Genomic DNA, 24,684 nt, shown 5'->3' on the forward strand with positions numbered 1-24,684 from the left:
TTCCAGGGACAGAGTGGTGGTCTAGAGTCCGTGGAGTCTCAAAGAGTGAGACACAACTGAGAAACTAACATTTTCACTTTCTTCCTAACAAAAATGGGGTCCATGAGAGTAGGCGCTTTGTCCTCCTTATTCACTGCTCTGTCTCCAACACTTTGAGGAGCACCTTGCCTATGGCATCTTGAAACACCTACTTTCTGCCCAAATGAAAGGAATCATATAAGAACATACTGCTATCAAAAAGTGAACTACTTAGAAACACTCGTACATATGTATGTTACTATAAACATTAGGATTTTGGAAGGAACAACATAAGATTGTCAATCATGTATGAAAAATGAAATACTGGTATTGAGTCCCTCCTTCCCTATTTAACTCCCAAGCCTGTCTGTTTTGCACAAATAACATATGCCTCAAATGCATTTTCTATTTCATCAAAAAACAAATAATTCATCTTCCAAATTAAGTATATCAACCGTCAGAGTAATGAAACAGTGACAGTAAGAGACTTCCAAAAAAATTAATACCAGATAACTGTGCTATTTGTGAGAACCCCAAATATAGTTTGTTTCTTTGTTTGTAAGCTTTTTATTTTGTATTGGAGCATAGCCAAATAACAGATGATGTTGTGATAGTTTCAGGTGAAGAGGGAAGGGACTCAGCCTTGCATATACATGTATCCATTCTCCCCCAAATTCCCCACCCATCCAGGCTGCCACATAACATTATTGAGCTGAGTTCCCTGTGCTCTACAGTAGGTCCTTCTTGGTTATTCATTTTAAATGTAGCGGTGTATACATGTCCATCGCAAGCTCACTATCCCTTCTCTTCAACCATCCCCCCAGCAAACATAAGGTCATTTTCAAGGTCTGTGCATCTGTTTCTGTTACAAAATGTAGTTTTTGAGAACAGAAAATTTATGAACTTTTTTTTTTTAACCTAGGTGTTATATCACATATAGCTCTTCCATATGTCTCTAATTAAGAGATATATTGTTTATTTGTATCTAGGTAATCACATTGTTCTAGACAGATAGGAAATGATTGATACTTAAAAAATGTTTCATGAAATATTAATATCGTTAGTCACACACATATTCAACAGTGCCAACAAAGAAGTGATTAATGTTCAGGTAATGTATGCTCCAGAGAACAATTAAATCAATTGCTACAACCTGGAGTTTCCTGCTATGTAGGAACATTGAACTATAATTTTCTGGATAGCAAAATGAAATGTACAAGTAATTTGAGAAAATGTTCTACTAACATTTATCTTGAAAAATTATTTCAGTTCTGTGTTTGATTTTTGCAGACATATCCACCATGTGATTCAGTTATCATTGAAATAACTGAAAAAGTGCACAGAGATGGTAATTGCCTCTATATTTTCTGGTTGGATGTTAAGATGATTTTTAAAAAGTGACCAGCATGCACTGTTAACACAATTTTTTCTGTAAGTTACTTTAGCTGCTTTTAAAATATTAGCAGTTGCAATATTTGCATATTTTCTCTATGAAAACTGATCTAATCTCATCTCCCTAGAAAACTAAATGATACCAAACCAAAAGCAAAAACAAAAAGTCTTAATTGAATAGAGTAATAAGTCTATGGAATTAGATATTCTAAATCAGAACTGGTTTGTAGAAAGTTGTACAGACTTTTCTGTTTTCTGAACATAATTGACTAAGTGGTTGTAGAAACTATAAAATATATTTTTTATTTGACATTTCTTTGTGCTGAAGGACACAATATTTTATAAACCTGCCCATAACCTCATATACCTAGAAGACTCATTTTCTACACTTTTGAGTTCTTATTCTCTCTATAAGACCTTAATTGAATTATTCAAATAACATTCATATTATTACTAAGGGAGGAAACAAAAAGTAGAAGGTTAATTTTGAATGCATTGAGTGCCTCCCAAACTCCCAAGTTTGAGGGTGGTATGAGCACAGAGATGTAATGCAGTTCAAGGAGAGACTTACAGGACTGTGATAGCATTTGATGATTTGTATGCTTGAGATTTTTAAAAACCTTTTTCTATTTTCCATAAAGCACAATCCTCTGAAAAATATAATACTTTCTGAGTTTTCTTGGATTGCTTAGCTTTCATTTCAAGTTTTTACTTGATGTTATATCTTATCTGGGCCATCTTTAGGCCTAATTCCTTTTTTAGAAAATGGAACATAAAGAATTGACTCCAGTATTTCCTTAGAAAGTACAGGAAATATAGTTCTTACTGGGATGATAACAAATCTATTCTTGCTCTTCTAAAAATGATAAAATTAACACCCTTTATAAAAGACACATAGGATAAAGAATCAGTTAATTTAAATATCTTAGATTTTAACTAGTTAATTTAAATATTTACCAAGTCTCTGATATATCCAGAAGAGATCCACTGACTAATTAATTAATTTAGTCATTTACCAAGTATCTGAAGTAATCAGAGTGGATTTCAAGGCCCTATATTATAGTGATGAACTGTTCCGCTAGCCAGTTATAAAGAGAATACATGTTGCATTGGTTTTCATGATGAAGAACTGTATCTCTTACCTGCCCCTTGATCTAAGAGAAAGTGAGAAGAAAAGGATGTGCATTAACCCCCTGCCACTCCACCCTTTTTTAGCACAATCAGGTCACCTTGACTTGAAGAGAACTAAGATGAGAGCTGAACAGGTGAGCCTTTAGGTCATGGGCCCTCGGGAGTCGATGGAGAGATTGGCATCATCTCTAGGCTGGATTCAAAAGCCTCAGGATGGGATTGTTAATCTAGTGATAGAATTACCAAGTAGTGTTACTCATGTTAGTAGCTGAGTCATGTTCAACTCTTTGTGACCCCATGGACTGTAGCCTGCCAGGCTTCTCTGTCCATGTGATTTCCCAGGCGAGGATACTGGAGTGAGTTATTATTTCCTTCTCCAGAGGATCTTCTTGACCCAGGGATCGAACCTGGGTCTCCTGCATTGTAGGGAGATTCTTTACCATCTGAGCCACCAGGGAAGCCCATTAGACAGTGGAAATATTTAAAAAAATAAACACTTGCCAGTACTGATATTACTGCAGCAGAAATTAGTTTCTCCTTCCTGAGGATTGATCAAAATGAGTTTGTGCCAGATGCAGTATATAAAATGAAAGAATGGTTATGTTTCTAAAAGCATATATGCATATAGATGTACGTGTGTACATATACACGTGTATGAATGCATGTGTGTATATACATACGTATGTATACATACATACATGTTTATATGTAGTATAAACACGTGTGCGTGCCTGTGTGTTCGTGCGTGCATGCTCTGTTGCTCAGTCATGTCCAACTCTTTGCAACCCCATGGACTACAGCCCACCAGGCTCCCTAGTCCATGGGATTTCACAGGCAAGAATACTAGAGTGGGTTTCCATTTCTTCTTCTAGGGGTAGGGATCAAATCTACATCTCCTGCGTTAGCAAGTTGGTTCTCTGAATCACCACAGAAGCCCTGTATTATTAGGAAAACATGATTAAACTCAAATGCCCTAATTTTAAAATAATTAGAAAGGAAGGAAGGAGATAACCAGGATAAAGAAGGCCACTGTGTATATTTAATAAACTACCTTTTATCTACTTTTGGAGAGATAGTCGTCAAAATAAGGGAAACACAGAGAGGAAAGAGACAGACTGTTTTTCAAAGGCTTCATTTTTCCAAAGGAAGCAGGGATCAAATTTTGGTGATTTCTACCGAAACACAAGACAAAAACCTATTCTGACTTTGACAATTCAGATATATTAATATATGAATGTCTCCAGTATCCTGTAAGCTCCTTGAAGGCAGGAATTATGTCTCCATCATTTGTTTGGTTGTTTGTTCATTATTTACTTGTTTCCTAAATGCCCATTATATGTGTTACATTTATTTGATTGAATTTATACCCTCATGGGAAGAGGCAATAACCTCCACTTACAGGTTGGCATTCGGGAGCAGAGTTCATGTTGCTTCAGCATAGTAAGTGGGTCAAAGTTAAGAACAGTTTTCATTTCACCTATGCTTTTAAGTCAAAAGCAAAAGTTACAGAGGATAATAATGACCTCTCTTACTTGATTTTATTTTCCTAATGACTTTCTGGTATTTCAAGCTATTATGACTCAATAAAATATGAATGTAAAAATTCTGATTATATTAAAATGTATAACTTTAGGGACAGTAATGATTTTTTATCTTAAAATTATGAAAGAAACTATAGTAATTATATTCAAAATACAACAATATAAAATTTTACACATTTTAAATTTTTACCATTGTTTTTTTGTAGCCACTTACAATGGCTACATTCATTTAATGTTCATTCAACAAATGTTTATCTATGTATATGCCTACCTGTCATCTAGCTGTCTATCATTCACATACTTCTAGGCAGGGTGGCATTATAAATAGATACATAATTCCTATTCTTTTATGAGAAGGAGCTTCATAGTATTGGGTTGGACAAAAAGTTAGTTAGCGTTTTTCTGAAAAACCAGAGTGAGCATTTTAGCCAGCCCAGGAGCTAGGTGAATAACATAAAATTGAATAGAATGTAGGCTAAATAATATCAAATGTGTCTTGTAGCAGTATGTATGTGGCTGCATTCCTCACTAGCATGATATCCATGAGTGTCAAGAGTTCTTAGGAAGGAGAGATCACTGTGGCCTGTCAAGAATTTAAGACCTAATTTATGTGCAAAATTTTAAACTTGTATCTGAATTTTCCTCATTATGTAGAAAATTCTAATTTCTCTGCACTAAACAAATAAACAATATAAAATATGATCAGGAAATCAATAGGAGTGTGAAAAAATAGCTGCTTTGTTGGGATTCTGGATAATAAAATATTTATTCTAGTCTTTACTTCATAATGTTGCTTATGTAGTAGTGTTTATAAATGAACTGTGTACTTTGGCTTCATATTAGCAAAGAGAAATAAACTCTGCTGTGTCCTTGTTTACAAATCAAGTAACTAATTCATGTATATCTTCATTCAGGAAATGTTTGTTCATTTATATGTTTAATCATATACTGTTTATTCATAACCTCCTGTCTTAGCCTCCTGGCTGCTCTAACAAATTATTGTAGATGGGGTGACTGAACAATGAATGTTTATTTCTCACAGTTCTGGAGGCTGAAAGTCCAGCATATGGCAACCCTCTTCAGGGTTGCAGACAACCGACTTCTTTCTGTCTCCTTACATGGCAGAAAGACAACTAGCCAGTTTTCTGGCCTCTTCTTATAAGGGCACTAATCCCATTCATAAGGATTACACCTTCATGACCTATTAACTTCCCAAAGATTTTGCCTGTCAATACCATTATATGGAGATTACGGTTTCAACATCTGAATTTCAGGAGCATGAACATTCAGTCTATAACACCTCCTATCCATTGGAGTGATCCAGATATTGATGGTGGGATTGACTGGCACTTGTCTTCAGAGTGCTAGCAGTCTAGAGTAAGTTCCCCATCTCTAAATTAGTAAATGTGTGTGTGTGTGTGTGTGTGTGTGTGTGTTTGCATGTATATGGCTGCATAAGTGTATGAAACTCTGTAACTATTTATTGAGCACCTATTGGCTTCATACAGGATACAGGGATTTTTCTGTTTGTGATGTATGAAATTCATCCTCACATTCTAGATGAGAAACACCCAAAGCAGAAATTTTTTTAGAGTTGCAGCAAAATAACCATGTAAGATCTGAAAGATCTTTTGGTCAATATCAATGGTTCCCTAAAGAGTTGTTTTACAGATGACATAGGTGGGGTCTTGCAGCTAAAAACCATATGCCATGAGAACTTGGGGGAATTTTGTAATCATTTTTCCTCAATCATATTTTATACTTTTTAGAGTGATCATGATTTTCAGTGAAAATTCACCTCTTTGTGAGGTCTCCCGGATACTAATTAACTTGTGCCATGTATGATCCTGTACACAGAAAGGTTAAATCAATACATTGCATCTGAGGAAAAAAAAATCTCTTTAAAAACACTGTGTTCCAATTCACAGGAACACTGTGAATTCCTGAAAATGACTGGTAACTAAGTGGTTTGAAAGAGTTAATATAGTTCCCTACAGGCCTAGTTCATCAAGACAGTACCTAGCCTTATATTGGAAAATGAATGTGGTTTTCAAATTTAGTCTATTTACGTGGGGAGATTGTGGTGATGGAAAATGCTTATTTCCTTTAATTCAGTTTACCACTTAATCTATAAATGCAAACCATGTTAAAGGATGCTTGAAAAAAAAATAAACTTGAAAACCAGCCTTAACCTCCCAAACCAGCTGAAGTCGCTCAAAAGACAATAAGGGCAAAATTTCATTATATAGCCTTCAAGTGGGTTTTTAAAAACCCCATAGCCTTTCCAAGTAAAGTGATGAATGTTGTTCTGATTCTAATTGACAAGTGTTATATATAAAAGAGTTCTTACCTTCATTCTTATCAAAACTGTGGGGATTTCCAATGATAGGACAATATTGTGTGGGTGGAAACTTCTCAGAAGAATAGAGAACTTATCAGTATTTACTTAGGTTCTATTACATTCAGAGCCATAAAAACAACTACACTCATAAATTTATAGCCAGTCAAGGATATTGCCTCTTCCCCAAAGAGGCTGGATATTAAAGAAGCAGACTGAATGAGCTCAAATCATGAAGTGGTTTCAATATTGGAGGAGTTTTCCCTCTTCATATTTCAACTTGTAGACAATATGTTATGAAGACTCACTGGCTAGCTAACTTTGGAGGTTTGGAAGCAAAAAACAATCAACTATTTTTTTCTTAAAAATGTACTTTTTTCTTCTACAATTAGGACTTAATACTAATATTTTAATGAACTCTAACTGTAGACTAATGGTCACCAAACTTGCTTGAATACGTGTCTTTTATAAATTCACCTTTGCAGATAAAGAAGCCAGAGGTTTATAGAGGTTAGGAATCTTGCTCAAAACCACATAGCAGAGACAAGGCTTAAGCCCAGATCTTTTCTGATTCTGGAGCAGATTCTATATTAGCTTCTTAATTCTACTGTAACAAGTTAACACAATCTGAGTGGCTTGAAATAGCACAGGTTTATTATTTTACAGCTCTGGAGGTCACAAGTCCTATAAGGGACTAAACTAGATTCGAGGTGTCAGTAAGGCTGCATTCCTCTGGAGGCTCTAGGGGAGAACACATTCTCATGCCTTTTTCTGCTTTTACGGTCCTCCTCCATTCCTTGGCTCATGGCCCCTTCTTCCATTTTCAAAGTCAACAACCCCATAACTCTAACCTTTTTTCCTGTCATTACATCTTCTTTTTGGACTCTCTTGTCTCCCTGTCCCTTGTTGTAATAACTCTTGGAATATTACTCTGGCATTAAAAAGATGAAATAATGCCATTTGAAGCAAAACGGATGCACATAGAGAATGTCATGCTGAATGAAGTCAGACAGAGAAGCAGAAATACCATATGATATCCCTTACATGTGGAATCTAAAAAGACATGACACAAATACACTTTTTTATGAAATAGAAGCAGACTTATAGAGAACAAACTTATGGTTGCTGGGGGGAAGAATAGGGAGAAGGGATATTTAGGGAGTTGGGGATCGACATGTACACTCTGCTATATTTAGAATGGGTAACCAGCAAGGTCCTACCTATATAGGACAGGGAATTCTGCTCAGTGTTAGGTGGCAGCCTGGATGGGAGGGGAGTTTAGGGGAGAATGAGTACATGTATGGCTGAGTCCCTTTGTTGTCCACCTGAAAAAACATTGTTAACTGGCTATATTCCAATATAAAATAAAGATTTTTTTAAAAAGAACTCTTATAACTACGTTGGGCCCACCCAGATTATCTAGGATAATCTCCTTATTTAAAGATTCTTCATCATTTCTTCTTCACAAGGGCTTCCCTGGTGGTTCAGATGGTAAAGAATCTCCCTGCAGTGCAGGAGACCTGTGTTAAGTTCCTGGGTTGAAAGATCTTCTGGAGAAGGGAATGGCAAATCATTCCAGTATTCTTGCCTGGGAAATCCTATTGACAGAGGAGCCTGGCAGGCTACAGTCCATGGGGTCACAGAGAGTTAGGCACGACTGAGAAACTAACTGAGTTGACTCATTGGAAAAGACTCTGATGCTGGGAATGATTGGGGGCAGGAGGAGAAGGGGATGACAGAGGATGAGATGGCTGGATGGCATCACTGACTTGATGGACATGAGTCTGAGTGAACGCCGGGAGTTGGTGATGGACAGGGAGGCCTGGCGTGCTGATGCATAGGGTCGCAAAGAGTCAGACATGACTGAGCGACTGAAATGAACTGAACTGAACTGAGAAACTAACACACATCACATCTGCAGTCACTTTGCCATATAAGGTAATATAATCATAGCTTCCAGGGATTAGAGTGTCTTCAAAAGGTCATTATCTTACCTACCATGGAAGCTAAAGTAGATCTGGATAAATGTACTGCAGTATTTTAAAATTAATACTTGATATTATAGCTTAGTAGCCCCAAATAATAATCAGCAAGGTTAATGATCACTAAAATGATGATAGTATATAATATGTATATATTATGTACTATGTACTATGAATATAGTGTATAATATGTATATAATGAAGTGGTTTATTTCAGAAAAATTCCTTCTCCATCATTGACTACCTGTACAACCTGAGACAAATCTCTTAGTACCATTTCTTTGGAATTGTATGGTGGTAAATTATCCCCAAGTTTATCCTTATAACAACTGGTGTGGGGGTGTGTGTTAGTCGCTCAGTCATGTCTGACTCTTTGTGATCCCATGGGCTGTAGCCTGCCAGGCTCCTTTGTTCATGGATTTTTCCAGACAAGAATACTGGAGTGGGTTGCCATTTCCTTCTCCAGGGGATCTTCCCTACCCTGGGATGGAACCCAGGTCTCCTGCATTGCAAGCAGACTCTTTATCATCTGAGCCACCAGAGAAGCCGTTATAACAACTGAAAGCCTATTTAAACAGTTAGCTGGTAGATGGTCTGAAAATAATTTGCTGCTGTTCAATATTCTCTCTCTCTCTCTCTTTTTTTTAGTATTGAAGCCTGCTTTGTATTTTACTATAATGTTAAATTTGGGCATTTTGAATTAATTCATTAACCTGATGATAGCTTTATCTCATCACATTTTAGGTACTTAGTTTTTTAAGATGAAGTTTTCTTATTGTTTGTTATTGTAAGTGTACATCTAGTAGTTTCAGGGGAAATGTGTCAGTCTTTTAAAAATGTTTTATTAAGACAAATCACAATCTCATGTTTTAGGAGAGTTATAAGGCAAGTACTGTTTTTGCCTTATCGTTTCCTCACTCTAATGTTCTCAGAGGTTAATTCCTACCTGTGGATTTTAAGTTGTTTTCTTCTGGACTGCTACTCTGCAATTCTTGATCACATGACCATCAACTTTGAACTGATATTGTTGACTTCTGATGTGGAACTTGAGGATCTGTCTCACTTTGCTTCCCCCACCTTTCTTTGTCCCTCCTCTCAATATCGGACATTTATATTTTTAGTTTTGTTTTTCTATCAATTAATTTATAACTCAAAATAATGTAGGTAAACATTTATTTCTTTTTTTCCCAACAAATCTATACTGTTCACTTTCTACCCAGCTCTCCACTTCTCCATCCCCCTCAGGCTAATGTTTTTAGTCAGCTTGACTTTTGTATTGTCAAGGTGTTTACATTTACATTCTTTCTATGACTGTCTTCTTTTTTTAAAAAACATATTGATTAAATGTTGGAAATGTGCAAATGTGTAAACAGTGTTGAAAGTGAAAGTTGATCAGTCCTGTCTTTCTGGGTTTCTCTGATAGCTCAATTGGTACACCCCGATTCCATTCCTGGGTGGGGAAGATCTGAGTCTTTGCAACCCTGGAATTCTTCAGGCCAGAATATTGGAGTGGCTAGCCTTTCCCTTCTCCAGGGGATCTTCCCAACCTAGGGATTGAACCCAGGCCTCGTGCGTTGCAGGTGGATTCTTTACCAACTGAGCTATCAGGGAAGCCCTTTAAACAGTGTTGGCACTCCACAAACATTGTGTAACACCAAGTCACAACTAGTGTGCTGTGTTCTTAGAGGCCAGTGCCAGGAAGCCTAGGACACACTTAGAAAAAAGTTCACCATGTCTACGTAGATTCTCCTTTTTGTCTGTTTTTTAAGTCCATTGCTTGACATCATTCCAAATTTACATTTGCTTTATATCTGGGCCTTAACTTTTTCCTACAGGTTTATTTTTATCCTGAATTGTGTTTTGTTTTGCTTCCTGCTATAAATTTGCTGTTACCTTATCCTTATTTCATTTTCCCTCTTAAAGTCTCAGAGGTATTTTTTCCCCTGAAAATTTCCCATGTGAAGCTCTACATGTTATTCTGTCAGTCTCAGAATGCAGTAGCCCAAAATTTCCAAAGGATATGGATGTGGGCCTTTTTTTCACTCATGGCATTCGAATCCCCATAGGCCTGTTGAATTTTGAAACTTATTGTCTTGTCTTAATCTGGGGATATTTTCTAGTTTTTTCTTTGATGATTTCTTTTTTCCCATTTCTTTGTTTTTATTTTCTCATTCTCGTCTCTAATAGTTGGATGTCCTAGATTAGTTTTCATCTCTTGTCTTTCATTTCATCTTTTTATTCCTTTTCCACTTTTAAAAATAAAAATATCTTGCATAAAAGATATCTTGTTGCTTACTCTTTAGTCTTTAGGTGCATTTTATGTTTTGGTTATTGTATGTTTAATCTTTAAGGTCTCTCTAGTTCTGTAATTATTTATACTTTTAAATTTATATTAATTTTTAAACTATAAAAATACCATTTATGCATAAAATCAAATAAGATATTGACTTCAAGACTGTCTTAGCTACTCTTATTCTTTTCAATACTGTATACTTAGAATGAACTTAAAAATACTTAGAATGACCTTTTTGATATGTACAAAAATATCATGCTTGCATTTTCATTGTAAATGCTATAACTTTGTTGATTAATTTGCAAAGAGGTGAAAACCCTGATTTATTGAGTAATCTTACTTATGAACATGACATATCCCTTTATCTGCTGGTATTATCTTCAAGCTTTTGGGGTTTTCTGCATGGGATTGTTTCACGTAATATATATCTTAACAGGTATATTATGATTTTATGTGTGTGTTAGTCACTTAGTCATGTCCAAACTACATTTTGGACTGTAGCCCACCAGGTTCCTCCTTCCATGAGATTTTCCAGGCAAGAATTCTAGAGTAGGTTGCCATTCCCTTCTCCAGGGGATCTTCCTGATCCGGGGATTGAATCTAGGTCTCCTACATTGGAAGCAGAGTCTTTACCAAAATATTAAGGGGAGAAAAAAAACTCTTTGTTTTCTTTACTTGGAGGTAAGGAAAAGCTTTACTAATCAGCTATTATTACAGTACAAAATCATAAAATGCTCAGTGACTTATTGATGTTTTATGTATGTTTACACTCCCGGGGGTGTAAAGTGGCTGATCTAGGCGAGGCTCCCTTGGGTTAAGTCTACACTTCAGGCTTCTGGTTAGGTTTCAGGCCTGGGGTCCAGGCTGAAGGAACAGTAGAAGAGTGGCATGTTTTCTTTTTGTGGCAGATTGTAGGTGCAGGAGAGAGCAAGCCAAGCCATGCCATCAATTAAGGTTTCTGTTACACCATGTCCATTAACATTCTCTTAGTCAAAGCAATTGCATGGCCAAGTCCAACATGAGTGGGGTGAGGAAGTGTATCTCCCCCACAGTGGGAGGCACTGTAAAATTCAACAGCACAGGGTGTAAGATCCTAGTGTAAGAAACTGAATAATTGGGACAATAATCCAATTTATATCAGGAGGAAAGTATATGAATAGAAATACAAGTATTCTTGATGCATATGCCTTTCTGTTTGTTTATTTTGCCCTTATCAGAAACTTCACAAGAATTTTTAAAGAGTTTCATTTACAAGATTAAAAGTGTTACTTATTTTCTTTTGTTGTTGTTTAGTCACTAAATAGTGTTCAACTCTTTTGTAAACCCTGTGGACTGTAGCCCGCCAGTGTTCTCGGACCGTGTAATTTTCCAGGCAAGAATACTGGAATGGGTTGCCATTTCCTTATCCAGGGTATCTTTCCAACCCAGAGACTGAACCCATGTCTCCTGCCTTGGCAAGTGGATTCTTTACTGCTGAGCCACCAGGGAAGCCCTTAGTTAGTCACTTAACCTTTAGTTCAGTTCAGTCACTCAGTTGTGTCCCAGTCTTTGTGACCCCATGAATTGCAGCACGCCAGGCCTCCCTGTCCATCACCAACTCTTGAAGTTTACCCAAACCCATGTCCATTGAGTCGGTGATGCCATCCAGCCATCTCATCCTTTGTCGTCCCCTTCTCCTCCTGCCCCCAATCTCTCCCAGCATCAGAGTCTTTTCCAATGAGTCGACTCTTCACATGAGGTGGCCAAAGTACCAGAGTTTCAGCTTTAGCATTATTCCTTCCAAAGAACACCCAGGACTGATCTCCTTCAGAATGGACTGGTTGGATCTCCCTGCAGTCCAAGGGACTCTCAAGAGTCTTCTCCAACACCACAGTTCAAAAGCATCAATTCTTCGGCACTCAGCCTTCTTCACAGTCCAACTCTCACATCCATACATGACTACTGGAAAAACCACAGCCTTGACTAGACAGACCTTTGTTGGCAAAGTAATGTCTCCGCTTTTTAATATGCTATCTAGGGTGGTTATAACTTTCCTTCTAAGGAGTAAGCGTCTTTTAATTTCATGGCTGCAATCACCATCTGCAGTGATTTTGGAGCCCAAAAATAATAAAGTCTGACACTGTTTACACTGTTTCCCCATCTATTTGCCATGAAGTGATGGGACCAGGTGCCATGATCTTAGTTTTCTGAATGTTGAGCTTTAAGCCAACTTTTTCACTCTCCTGTTTCACTTTCATCAAGAAGCTTTTTAGTTCCTCTTCACTTTCTGCCATGAGGGTGGTGTCATCTGCATATCTGAGGTGATTGATATTTCTCCCGGCAATCTTAAGTAGTGGTGAAAATCAGATGGGAAAGGTCTTCAGACTGTCTCATGAATATAAGATCTGTGTTTCAAATTGTCCAGCCAATATTCTTCAGAGAACTTATCCTCAGTATGCGCTGTTATTTCATCAGTTCTTCATTTATATTAATTATGTTGCTCTTTAATTTTCCATCACCAGATCTCTCTGTGATCTTCAAGTTTTGCTTCTTTAGCATCCCTGGTGAACAGATCCTGTTGGTTCCAACTCAGTGCACCTTTCAAATCCCCACTCCATTTTTACTCCATTCGAAGTTTTTATCTTTAATCAACGGTTTTTCCTCACAGATGTTTGGTGCCCAGAGCACCTTAAAAAGAATCTGAGAGTGTCCCACATTTGGAGGCCTCAACTGCTAGAACCGTGGCTCTGCATTGACTGACATCTGAAGGTTTCTAGGATAGCATCTGCATACATACAGCTCTTTAGAATTTGATCTCTTACCTGGGGAACATCCAACTTCCACCTCCTCTCTATCTGCCACTCAAACTATGTGGAATACTGACTTCCAAACCTTCCAAATGATTCTCTCATGTTCTTGACCATCATCTACTGTCTCCTCTACTTAGTAAACCCCAATTCACCTTCCAGAACCAGTTTAGATGTCACTTCTGCCCTCAGGCTTTGCCTGACTCACAGTCACGGGTTTTCTGGGGTTTTCATAGCATTCTACCCAAATATCCATTAAAGAGTTTCTTTCTTGGATTCTTTACTTTAGATTATAAATGTATTAAGAAAAAAGACTTTATAAAAATAAAGTGACATATATAATGTAAAGAAGAAAATTAAGTCTATAACAATCACCATTCTCTGCTTAAGAAAATACAGTTAACATTTTGGTACTATGTTTGTTTTTAAAGATTGGTTTACTTAACTATATGGCCTAGGCATTTTTTCAATTATATTCTATTTTAAAAATTAATTTAGCTCTTTTTCTCTTATCCTGAATTGTTCATTCCTCCAAAGAGCACCTATTGTCAGTTTCCACCATATTTCCCATGAACAATGCAATGTCTGGCAAGTAGGAAGTATTTAGTTAATAGGTTTCTGAATGTCAAATGAAATGGAAATATATTTCTAAGTACAAATAATTCAATGAAATAAAAAAGTGTAACTGTAGTCAGTGATAAATTACAAAGGCAGTAATGTCTTACTAATGTAAGAGCATCATGTTATATGTTACCTATGATTTTTGGAACACTGGAAACTCGGCAAGCCCGTAGGTATGCTGTAATTTTGTGCTAATTTTATTTTCCTGTTTTAACCTTTGGAAGTTGTTTGCTGTAAGGAATCCAGTCACACTGGATTTTAAGGCCTTAAATATTGATCAAATAATCCTGCAGCTTTAGTACTGGTAGAAGAGACAAGGGGTTAAATTATTCTAGTCCTTTTTTTTTTTTTTTCCTTTTAAAGACATGTAGCGTCTTTGTCTGATCTCCTTATGGTCCTTGTCACAACTGTATGGCTTTTAATCACTCATACATCCAGTGAGTTACTGCACTGCTGGAACCTTAATAATGTTCTAGTTTGTTTGGGCCATCTTCCTGATAAAGTCCTGACAGTCTCTCAGTATAATGGGAAGACAATCAAAATAAAAAATGCTCTAAGAGTTCAGGTAGTAGAGCATGCTATTATTTTTCACATGGTGCGAGGATATTAAAATACTGACTTTCATGCTTTGATTGAGTTTGTGATGAAATCCAAGAAAAATTGAAAATTTGAATTATTCTCCTGCCAGTATGGACTGTATATCATAAGAGAAAGCAAGCATAGGTAACCAGTTCTTGTATCATAATCTCGAGAATGTCAGATTGTCCCTCTTTTATGTGAGTTTCTATTGTATGTCTCAGTAATTAATTCATTACATACTCTTATATATTTGCAATTACCACATGGAGTTTTACCAACATATAAAATGTCATCTTTAATGTACATTGTATGAATAGTTAATAAAGATGACACATTGATACAGTGATTCAGATTTTTCAAGGTACTTTCCATTAAATTATCTGATTCACTAGCCATCTTAAGTAAGCAGTGGAATTGCTATAATTCTCCACCTGTCCCATCCTTTCTGCTTCCTTCCCTCTTATTGTTTCCCTATTTCTGTTTCTTTTAAAGGAGGCAATTTAGTGTATGGAAAGAGCGCAGAATATTAATTCAGCTATTTCATTCCAACTTTGCCCCCGTTGAATTCAGTTTTAAGCAGATCACTTTCATTCCTCTGAAGCATGATTTCCTAACTGGAAAAATTAGGATAATGCTGAAGTATATTCCTCAAAGTTGTGACGATCCAGTCAGGTGAAATCTAAAGAAAATTTTTAAAAAACTTAAAAAACAAATGTAATATCTGTGTTAGCTTTCTTTAAGGGAAACTTGAAATGATGGAAGAATAGATTTTGGCCTCACTGTTTCTATATTAGGTACTTGATCAAGTTTTCTGACATTTCTGAACTTCATTTTCCTTGTGTGTAAAAGGGGCCTAATAAATCCCTACCTTGTGAAATTGTTGAATAGAAAAAAATAAGGTAGCATTTATGCCAATCCTAACATAGTTCCTGAAACATAATAGTTCACCCTCTATTAAAACTATATTCTCTTCTTTCCTCTCTTCCTCCTGCAGTCCCTCTTTTCTTCCTACCTTATTCTTCCTTGGACTATGGACAAGATGAACACATGATTGCAAAATCTTGGGGTTTAGCAAACTGACTTTTCTTTTAAAGCATCAAGACTCTTTTTAAAACAAAATTGTAAGCTCTACTTGAGGCAGGAGATGGGGATCCTCTCTTCTGAGCAAAGACCCTTTATTGTCACACTTTGGAATCTCCACTGAGTCCTGAAGATTTTGTGCAGTAAAATTTGAAAACTGTTTATGTGACTCCACCCTCTCATTTTACAGATGAGAAAACTGCATTTGAGAGAAGTTGAGTGACTGGCCTGAACTTGCAGACTGGTAAGTGATGAGCTAAGGATTACAACTCAGTTGTTTTTTGGCCCTTACTGTATTGTTCCCCTTACCTTGTGATGGTCCAGAAGGTAATACTCATAATTAAGATTCTTCTCTTGAAGGATCTCACTGTCTACTTGTGGAGATGGAATTTAGAAATGAAAGATGAGGAAATATAAAGGCGCATGATATAGCTGTGAAATGGTTAGAATAGGTAAATACTTTGTTATCCTTTGAGGGTGGACATGGCAAACTCCCTGAGGTGGGGTGGGGGGGACTTGTTTGCTCATTGTCATTTTGTTCCCAGTGCACAGAAATGCCTGACTTCCAACTGGGATTACTACTTGTCTTCTTGAATGGAATGAATGAATGGCTTAATGAAGTATTCAATTGAATCAAATCTAGGAAAAGGGCAAAGATTTAAACAGTGGGCTGCACTTCATTACTGGGTGATGAAATAAGTTTAATGGATCATGATTTACCTGTACAAAGTTACCAGAGTGTCATTATATCCTGAAAATTGTGTAGATTTATGTCATCCTGATATAAAATACATGTGTATAATTTTGTGTATACTTGGTCACTACTTAAAATGTATGTCTCACTGTAAGTCATAGTTAAAGATGTTTGAAAGATACTGTCTTACACAGAGGGGATGGTAAAATTTGAGGAAGATACGTGAATGCTTTATAGAATTTTAATGATTTTGCTAAACAGAAGTGTTAAGAATAGTTAATCATGATAAAGCCTATTTAGGGGAAGAAACATACACCTGGTTCTTTCAGTTCAGTTGCTCAGTTGTGTCTGACTCTTTGCAACCACATGGACTGCAGCACGCCAGGCTTCCCTGTCCATCACCAATCACTGGAGCTTGCTCAAACTCATGTCCATTGAGTCAGTGATGTCATCCAATTATCTCATCCTCTGTTGTCCCCTTTTCCTTCTGCCTTCAATCTTCCCCAGGATTAGGGTTTTTTCCATGGAGTCAGTTCTTTGCATCAGGTGGCCAAAGTATTAGAGTTTCAGCTTCAGCATCAGGCCTTCCAATGAATATTCAGGACTGAGGGCTGATCTCCTTTAGGGTTGACTGGTTTGAGCTCCTTGTAGTCCAAGGGACTCTCAAGAGTTTTCTCCAACATGATCAGTTCAAAAGCGTCGATTCCTGGATCTTTAGCTATTGAAAAATCATTAAGAATCTTCTGTCCTCCACTGTCTCAACATTAAGAAGATTTAACCAAACTACACATTAGAAAGATTAATCTGTCAGATAAGAATAAATCTAATTGGAATTGGGAAGACCAGATTGAGGATTGTGTAAAAAAGTCAGCACAGGCTAAGGAAATTGTGGCCTTGACTGATGACAACCGTAAAGGAAAAGTTTCTTGGCATGACTAGGGTGGAAAGAGGTTAAAAACGAGTGAGTGGGTGATGATTAAATGGAACCCAAATAGTAAACAATTTCTTAGAACCTCTGCCTGAGGGGAAAAAAAAATATTAAGGACAAAAAGGTAGGATAATAGAGTTATAAAGTTTTTTGTTAAGGTAGAGAGGAGATGAAAATCTTTGTGGTTAACTGGGGTGAGTCAACAAAGAAGGCTTCTAGATGTAGATTAGAAATGAATCCAAAAAAGAACCAAAATTCTAGTGAAAGAGATTACCTGCGAAGGAAGATAATTCCTTTTTTTTTTGAAATCTAATGATTAAGACCAGAAGGGATGGGAGCAGTTACTGCTTGTGCATAAGAGAAACTTGAAGAAAGTCAATAAGCATTGCTTTTTATGAGTTGAAGATTAGCCAGGGAAAAAAGTTTAAATCACGACGTGGCATTGGCCTACTAATTTTGTGTTACTAAAAAGAGACATCTTTTAAGTGTGTAAAGATATTTAATTTTCTTTGTAAGAAGCATGTCCTGATTCACCCTCAACTTGTCTTAAACTCTTCTGTTACTTGAGAAATTACAATTATATATACCATGCTGTGTGTCAGTTAGGAAGGTAGAAAGAAGACTGAATATCATATGAAAATCTTGGATTTCATGTTCTGAAAACCTACTTAAAAGAACTTGATAGTGTTGAAACAAGTTCAGGTGATAGAAATATAAGGCGTCAAAGTGTGTTCACCTAAGATGAACTTCTTTTTTTCATGTGGGTTTATCTGCCATTCAGAGTCAATTCAGAGGTCAAGAATTATACATTATGATTTAAATAGCATCCATTTAAAAATTATATCCATAAAATTAAACAAATAAAATCCATTAAAATTAAACTATTTATTTTTAAAAGAAAACTAAACAACAGCCCATTGTTGTTTATGAAAGAAAAGCTGTGATGTATTTATAGATGTCCCATGAACACGTGTGTATGTGAGTTTACACAGTTAAGAGAGAGACCATAAGCATAAGCATGTTTGTGTGTGCATTTGTGTGTGTGTGTATATAATGAAACTGTCTCTAGGCATGGTCAGGTACAAAGGTCCATCATTTAAGTCTCAGAACTAAATAAACATGTGAGATTATGATTATTTTATTGAGCTTTCTTATTTTATGACCCACTAATGGCTCATGGATCAGTTATATTGATGAGCACTGGAAACCTACAGCTTCAATGAGGTTTTTTATTTATTCATTTATTGTTTTTATTGTAAAGTGCCAAGAAGGTAATACCCAGTTCCCAGTCTTATTTTTCATTTACAATAAACTGTAGAAATACAATTTTATTGTAGAATAGGAACTAAAATATGTGTTAAGCATATATAGCTGGCGCTTTGTGTGCGACTTTCTAATTTACCTTTAGTTCCTAATGCAAATTTTTCAGCTTCTGTGTTTGAGTATATATCTTACTATCAACATCAATATTGGGCTTATGGATTTTTTACACTTGTTAGGCTGAACTCATTGGCAAAATTAACCTGGTTATGTGTTTTAGGATTTGTGAGAAGATAACATATTGAAGCATAATTTTTTAAATTTGTCTTTGCTGTTTTATATATACTGTAATTTATTCATGTCATAGTTTATCAAGAATTCAGATAGTAGGAATTCCTTTCTGTGTGACCCTCTATGGAAACTTGTAGGCAGCTTGCTCCCCCCAAAAGAGGGCATGATTGGGGCTATACACCCCTGATTATTCTTCCCAAATTTGCCTACCAGTTAAGTCCCTTCACCTCTTTTGCTGGCCTGCGATAAGGAGACGAATTCAGTTTCACAGAAACATAATGGGTGAGGAGTAAGTGACCCCCACCAAAGTATTAATACCTAACACACGTGGCATGTTACAAGTAACATGACTGAGCAACTAACACTTTAACCTTTTTCACCAAAGTATTAATATTTCTAATATTCATGAGCAGATTTAGTTTGAAAACTAAACATAAAAGTTTTTTTTAATGTAGTGCTTGATGATTTGACTTATCTATTTCAAAATGAAATTAAAAACTTTGTATTTAGCTATAAAGTTAATTAGCCCCCCTCAAACCTACTGGCTTTATCAACACCTTGTCAGTTTTGCTAATAACACCTTTACTAGGGTTTGTAAGGTAAAACAGAACTGTTTGCCAGGTTAAACTTCAAGAATCTTGCAGATTTCGTCATTTTAGATTGTCCTGAAATTGAAAAGGAAGCCACCTGACTTGATATGTGCATATGTTCCCTGAGGTCAAAGCCAGCCATTACATTTTGAAAGGATTTTTAGGTTAATTTTTTGAACCAGGGACTTTCAGTGCTAAAACGTCTGTTAAAATCTGTGGAGAAGAGAAGTACTATTACTATTGTATATTTCTTTATGTATGCACACGTGAATGTTCAGTTGCTCAGGCATGGGCAATTCTTCGCTATTCCATGGACTGTAGCCTGTCAGGCTCCTCCGTCCATGGGATTTCCCAGACAAGAATGCCAGAGTGGGTTCCTCCTACAGAGGATCTTCCCGACCCAGTGATAGAAACCACATCTCTTGCATCTCCTGCATTGAGACACGTTGGCAGGTGGGTTTTTTATCACTGTACCACCAGGTGATGCCTTATTGCATTATATATATTTAGAATCAAATCTTTCAAGTCAAGTCTCTTTGTATATGTAAAAATTGAAGAACAGTTAATCCACTTGACTGAATTTGGAAACAATGCAAATGGAGCAGAAAGGCAATAGATATCCAAGAAAGAAAAAGAATTTTCTGAGTATGTAAATGTTCAAAATAAGATCAATATCCAAGTTAAATGAAACCAAACTGAGGGTTCATTATTCCATTAGACCTTGCATTTTGATTTGTATCACCATTTATACTGCTATAAAAATTATTAAAAGATGTTCTGATGGTTCATGAGTTTACATAAATATATATTGAAATTCAAATGATTCTGAGGACAAAGGATGAAAATCTTTTAAGGAATTCATGGATATTAAAGGTCCACTGAGACTTCCCCAGGCATTCTAAGGTTGTGAAACTTGCTGTGGCATGGATTCCAAAATCCAGGTCTTACGCAGTAGAGTTTCTAACATATATGTTTCTTTCAATGAAGACAATGAAACTCATTGCTAAGCAAGAGCTGGATGCTGAGTCTGGGAATGCAGGAGCTATGAATTCACTCTAAAAAGTAAAGAATGTGGCTTATTAGACTCCAGGATTTCCAAATGTGGTGTGGTGATGTGGGAATCCATTTTGGTACCAGATAAATTTAGGTTAGGATCTTAGTATTGTGAATAGTCTATGTCTTTCCTCAAGTTACTGTACCCTTTTGAGTCTGTTTTCTAATTTTTAAAACTGAGGACAATAACCCATCACTGTATAAAATCTGGTTAGGATTAAATGAGAGAAAGGCCTTGCAAAATGCACAGTGCAGAATTATCCCTCAGTGTCTGTTAAGCACAATATTCTCCTCTCAAATGCAACTCTCTAAATTGTCTCTTTCCAAGCTACAACCCCTATTAGGAGATAAGTCCACCTCTTAGATAATATCTCCCAGCTTTTCTCATGAATGAAGGCAAATGATTGTTTTTACCTAAAAGAAATAGAAATGATTGTCCTTGAACAGTCAGCAGATTCATGCACCTAGGAAGCAGGCTACCTTGAATGAAGTTAAGCCTTTTTTTTTCTTGCATATTTCACTGATGATGCAGTTTTCAAATGCAAACTGTATAGAACCAGGGGCTCTGTCTTTAGAAGAGGATATGTTTTAATAGTCTCTTCTGTGGAGACTGTTCAGCAGTTTCTGATACTTTCTGTCTCTTTTATCCAGATATGTAATTCTACTGTAACCTAAAGATTGTATTTCAAGAGGTGTCACAAATTCAGCAGATTTTCCCCCTCTAAGAAAGCAAGAAGGGAGAAAAACAACATTGTATGGTGGTTTAAGCATTTCTTTTTTTTTTAATCTACATTCTTTACAGTTTTATAATTCATGTAGACTGTCTGGATATTCTAAACATCCAGAAAGAAGACCCTTTGAAACAAGAACATGTATGAATTTTTCATTGTTTATAGTTTCAGACTAATAGTAATAACTCACAGTTTTAAAGATGTCAGCCACCACACTAAGCAGTTCACATGTGTTAACATATTTACTGCTTAGTTATATTCGGATGTTGTTCCTTTCGTATACAGGGGGAGAGAGAGGTGAAAAGAATTTGGGTATATTTCCCTGAGGTCATGCAAGTGGTGGAACCAGAATTTGAACTTAAGGAGACTGTTTAGAGCTGTACATTAATTGACCCCACAGTAAACAATAGAGATAAGGTCGGTCTAAAAAATAATACCAGCCTGTGTCATCAACAAGGCTCCATCACTTGTTTTTAATGACTTTAAGTATGTGTATGTTTTGTGTAAGGAAATAGTTGTACGTGTATGAGTACTTTTTTGTTGAATGAATATTTTGATTCAGAAACTGGATAACAAAAGAAAATGTGACAAATAGTCTATATTTGTTTAACTATCATGATGCAAATGTAAAAGAACAGATTGTAATAAGCTGAAAAACATTAAAAATACTCTTTTCAATTCCTAATATTCTTTTTAGGTTTTGTGTGTGTGTGTGTGTACTTAGATAAGAGTTTTATTTTTTAAAAATACTGTGGAATTTGAAAACAGTGTAATTTCTAGCGAATGCATGCTTAATTGCCTTGTTGTTCAATCACTCAGTCCTATCTGACTCTTTGCAACCCCGTGGACTGCAGCACAGCAGGCATCTCTGTCCATCACCAACTCCCGGAGCTTGCTCAAACTCATGTCCGTTAATTCGATGATGCCTCTGTCTCCCCCTTGTCTTCCCTGTCCTTAATCTTTCCCAGCATCAGGGTCTTTTGTCATGAGTTGTCTCTTATCAGGTGGCCACAATGTTGGAGCTTCAGCTTCAGCATCAATCCGTCCAATGAATATTCAGGGTTGTTTTCCTTGAGGATTGACTGGTGTGATCTTGCTGTCCATTGATCTACGTAATATATAAGGGAATGTTTAATCTATTAATCTAAATAATAAAAAGTGATTTCCACAATTAATGACAACACAATGCTTTCCTAGGTTAATTGATAAGTGTCAAATATGTATAGTGAAATTAAATTTAAGTTTGGGGAAAAGGATCTCCACTTCTTTGAGCACAGTGCTACATTTTGATTATTCAGCTTTACAACCATGATGGAGCCTCCTAGAATGAATGTTGAAAGTTTCAAACAGCAAAACAGGCCAAATCCTGCAGCATGACTGTGCTTTGAAAGCAAGTATAGGTCTAATATCTGATTTTCACTTTTATATTAAAAAATCATTTTCAGCAATCAAATCAAGAGTGGGTTATAAAGGTAGATTTAAAATAAAACAAAATTCAGGTGGATGTAAAAATTGTCCATCATTATTAATTTTTTCATATTAAAGTATGATATTCGAATAATATTTTACCCTATTTTTCCTGAACTCTGCCGGAAAACTTAGTTGAGGTAATTCATCGAGTTATACACATCACTGCAAAGTAAGTTAAGGACTCTTGTTCTCAAAACCTCGTAATGAGCTTGAGTGAGTTACTTCATTTCTCTGGATCTCCTTTCTCATGGGGGATGGAATTAGGCTGTTGATTTTCCATGTTCTGCCAAGTCCTACATATCAGGAGTGCTTTAGTCTCCTAAAATACTTTAGTCTCCTAAAGTCTCCTAAAAACTGTATTTTACCTATGGTTACGTGCTTGAAATTAGCTTGGAAAATACTTCCAGAAGGTAAAAATTTGAAAAGCCCCTGGACTAGACTACATCTGGAATTCCTCCCACCTGTAACATTTTTATGTTTCATTTGTTTCAATTCCTCTGCTAGAATCAAACACACAGATCACCACTGCCTTGCATTCCAGGCTTTTGCAGAGGGAATGCCCATCTGCCCACTTTCCACAGTCACAATTCCACTTTCTTCAAGGTCCAACTCTATGGATGTCTCTGTGATAGCCAGAAAAAGCTCTCCTTCCTTGGAATTTCAATAACAGTATGTTAGCATTGTTATTGAGGTATATACCTGTTCTTCATTATATCATGATTTTTATATATTTGAAGAGTTGCCATCTCTAATTCCGATAGGGACTAGCTGGAGTAGGGGGGTGGGTAGAAGCTAATGACACAATCAGAGAGCACCTCTGGAGAGCACATGTGCCATTATGGGAGCATAGCCTTATGGCTCAGCAGGTAAAGAATCCATCTGCAGCGCTGGAGACACAGGAGATGTGGGTCGATCCCTGAGTTGGGAAGATGCCCTGGAGAGGGAAGTGGCAACCCGCTCCAGCATTCCTGCCTGAAAAATCCCATGGAGAGGAGCCTGCTGAGCTACAGTCCATGAAGTGGCAAAAGAGTCGGACATGACTGAGAGACTAAACACACACACACAACACACAGCCTGAATGGGATTTCCTGGAGACTGTCCACAGGGAAATTTAAGCTCAGTATTATTTATGTTTTGATAAAAATTGTACATCTGAATTTTTAATGAAAATTTTAACTTTTGGAAACATCCAAAAATAAAAACCAAAAAGTGCCAGAACAACAAAAAGTATGTGCTATCCACTTTCTATGCCTCTGAATCGCAGACATACTCATGTTTTCACCGCCTAACATGAACCCAGTAGTTTACTTGCACCTTTGTTCATGTATTTTTGAATAAAATCACTAAATCTTTGAGTAAAATTTAGTGAATCTTGTTGGACATGTTCAGATAGCCTTTTTATATAGACTTGACTAACAATATGATATTGATTAAAAACTAGAACAAAGCAAACTCTCAAAGAGCAATGTGACAATATTTTCAAGATGATCAAATTGTAAGTGGGTACCTTCAAAGGTAAAATCTTAACCTCAGAATTCCCTACTTAATGCTCTGCAGTGTGATGTAAATGCCTTCCAGAACAAGAAGGAGATTACGGGACATTTCACAGTTGTACTATAGTTATTAAAGAGCAGACAAATTAGCCACTTGCCTAGAAGAAATCAAAAGTCTCATCTGGAAATTTGGGAGGGTTTTAAACTGACCTTCTTGTGTTAATCTTGAAAGAGGTAATATATATTAGAGCTGTTTTCTTTTTTGCTGCTTTTTCCGAGCACCTTATGTGCTTGCTAAATACATGAGAATGCTGGTAAGTTTATATTCTTTTAGATATTGCTGTGTTAGTGATTATTTTCTGTTTCCCATCAAAAACGTTTGAATTTTAAACTATACAGTTTAAAACACTCAT

The 24,684-nt window shown here is 36.4% G+C and overlaps 1 protein-coding gene across 1 annotated transcript in view; it reads left to right on the forward strand.

Moving 5' to 3' along the window:
• Window positions 1-24,684, forward strand: part of HNF4G (hepatocyte nuclear factor 4 gamma) — a 132,882-nt gene that overhangs the window by 36,272 nt on the left and 71,926 nt on the right. The window contains exon 2 of the mRNA XM_068983332.1: window positions 15,952-16,005. The gene's annotated coding sequence lies outside the window, so the exon portion shown is untranslated. The remainder of the gene's footprint in view (window positions 1-15,951; window positions 16,006-24,684) is intronic.

The sequence above is a fragment of the Capricornis sumatraensis genome, chromosome 11 (assembly GCF_032405125.1).
Source record: "Capricornis sumatraensis isolate serow.1 chromosome 11, serow.2, whole genome shotgun sequence".
Classification (NCBI taxonomy): Eukaryota; Metazoa; Chordata; class Mammalia; order Artiodactyla; family Bovidae; genus Capricornis; species Capricornis sumatraensis.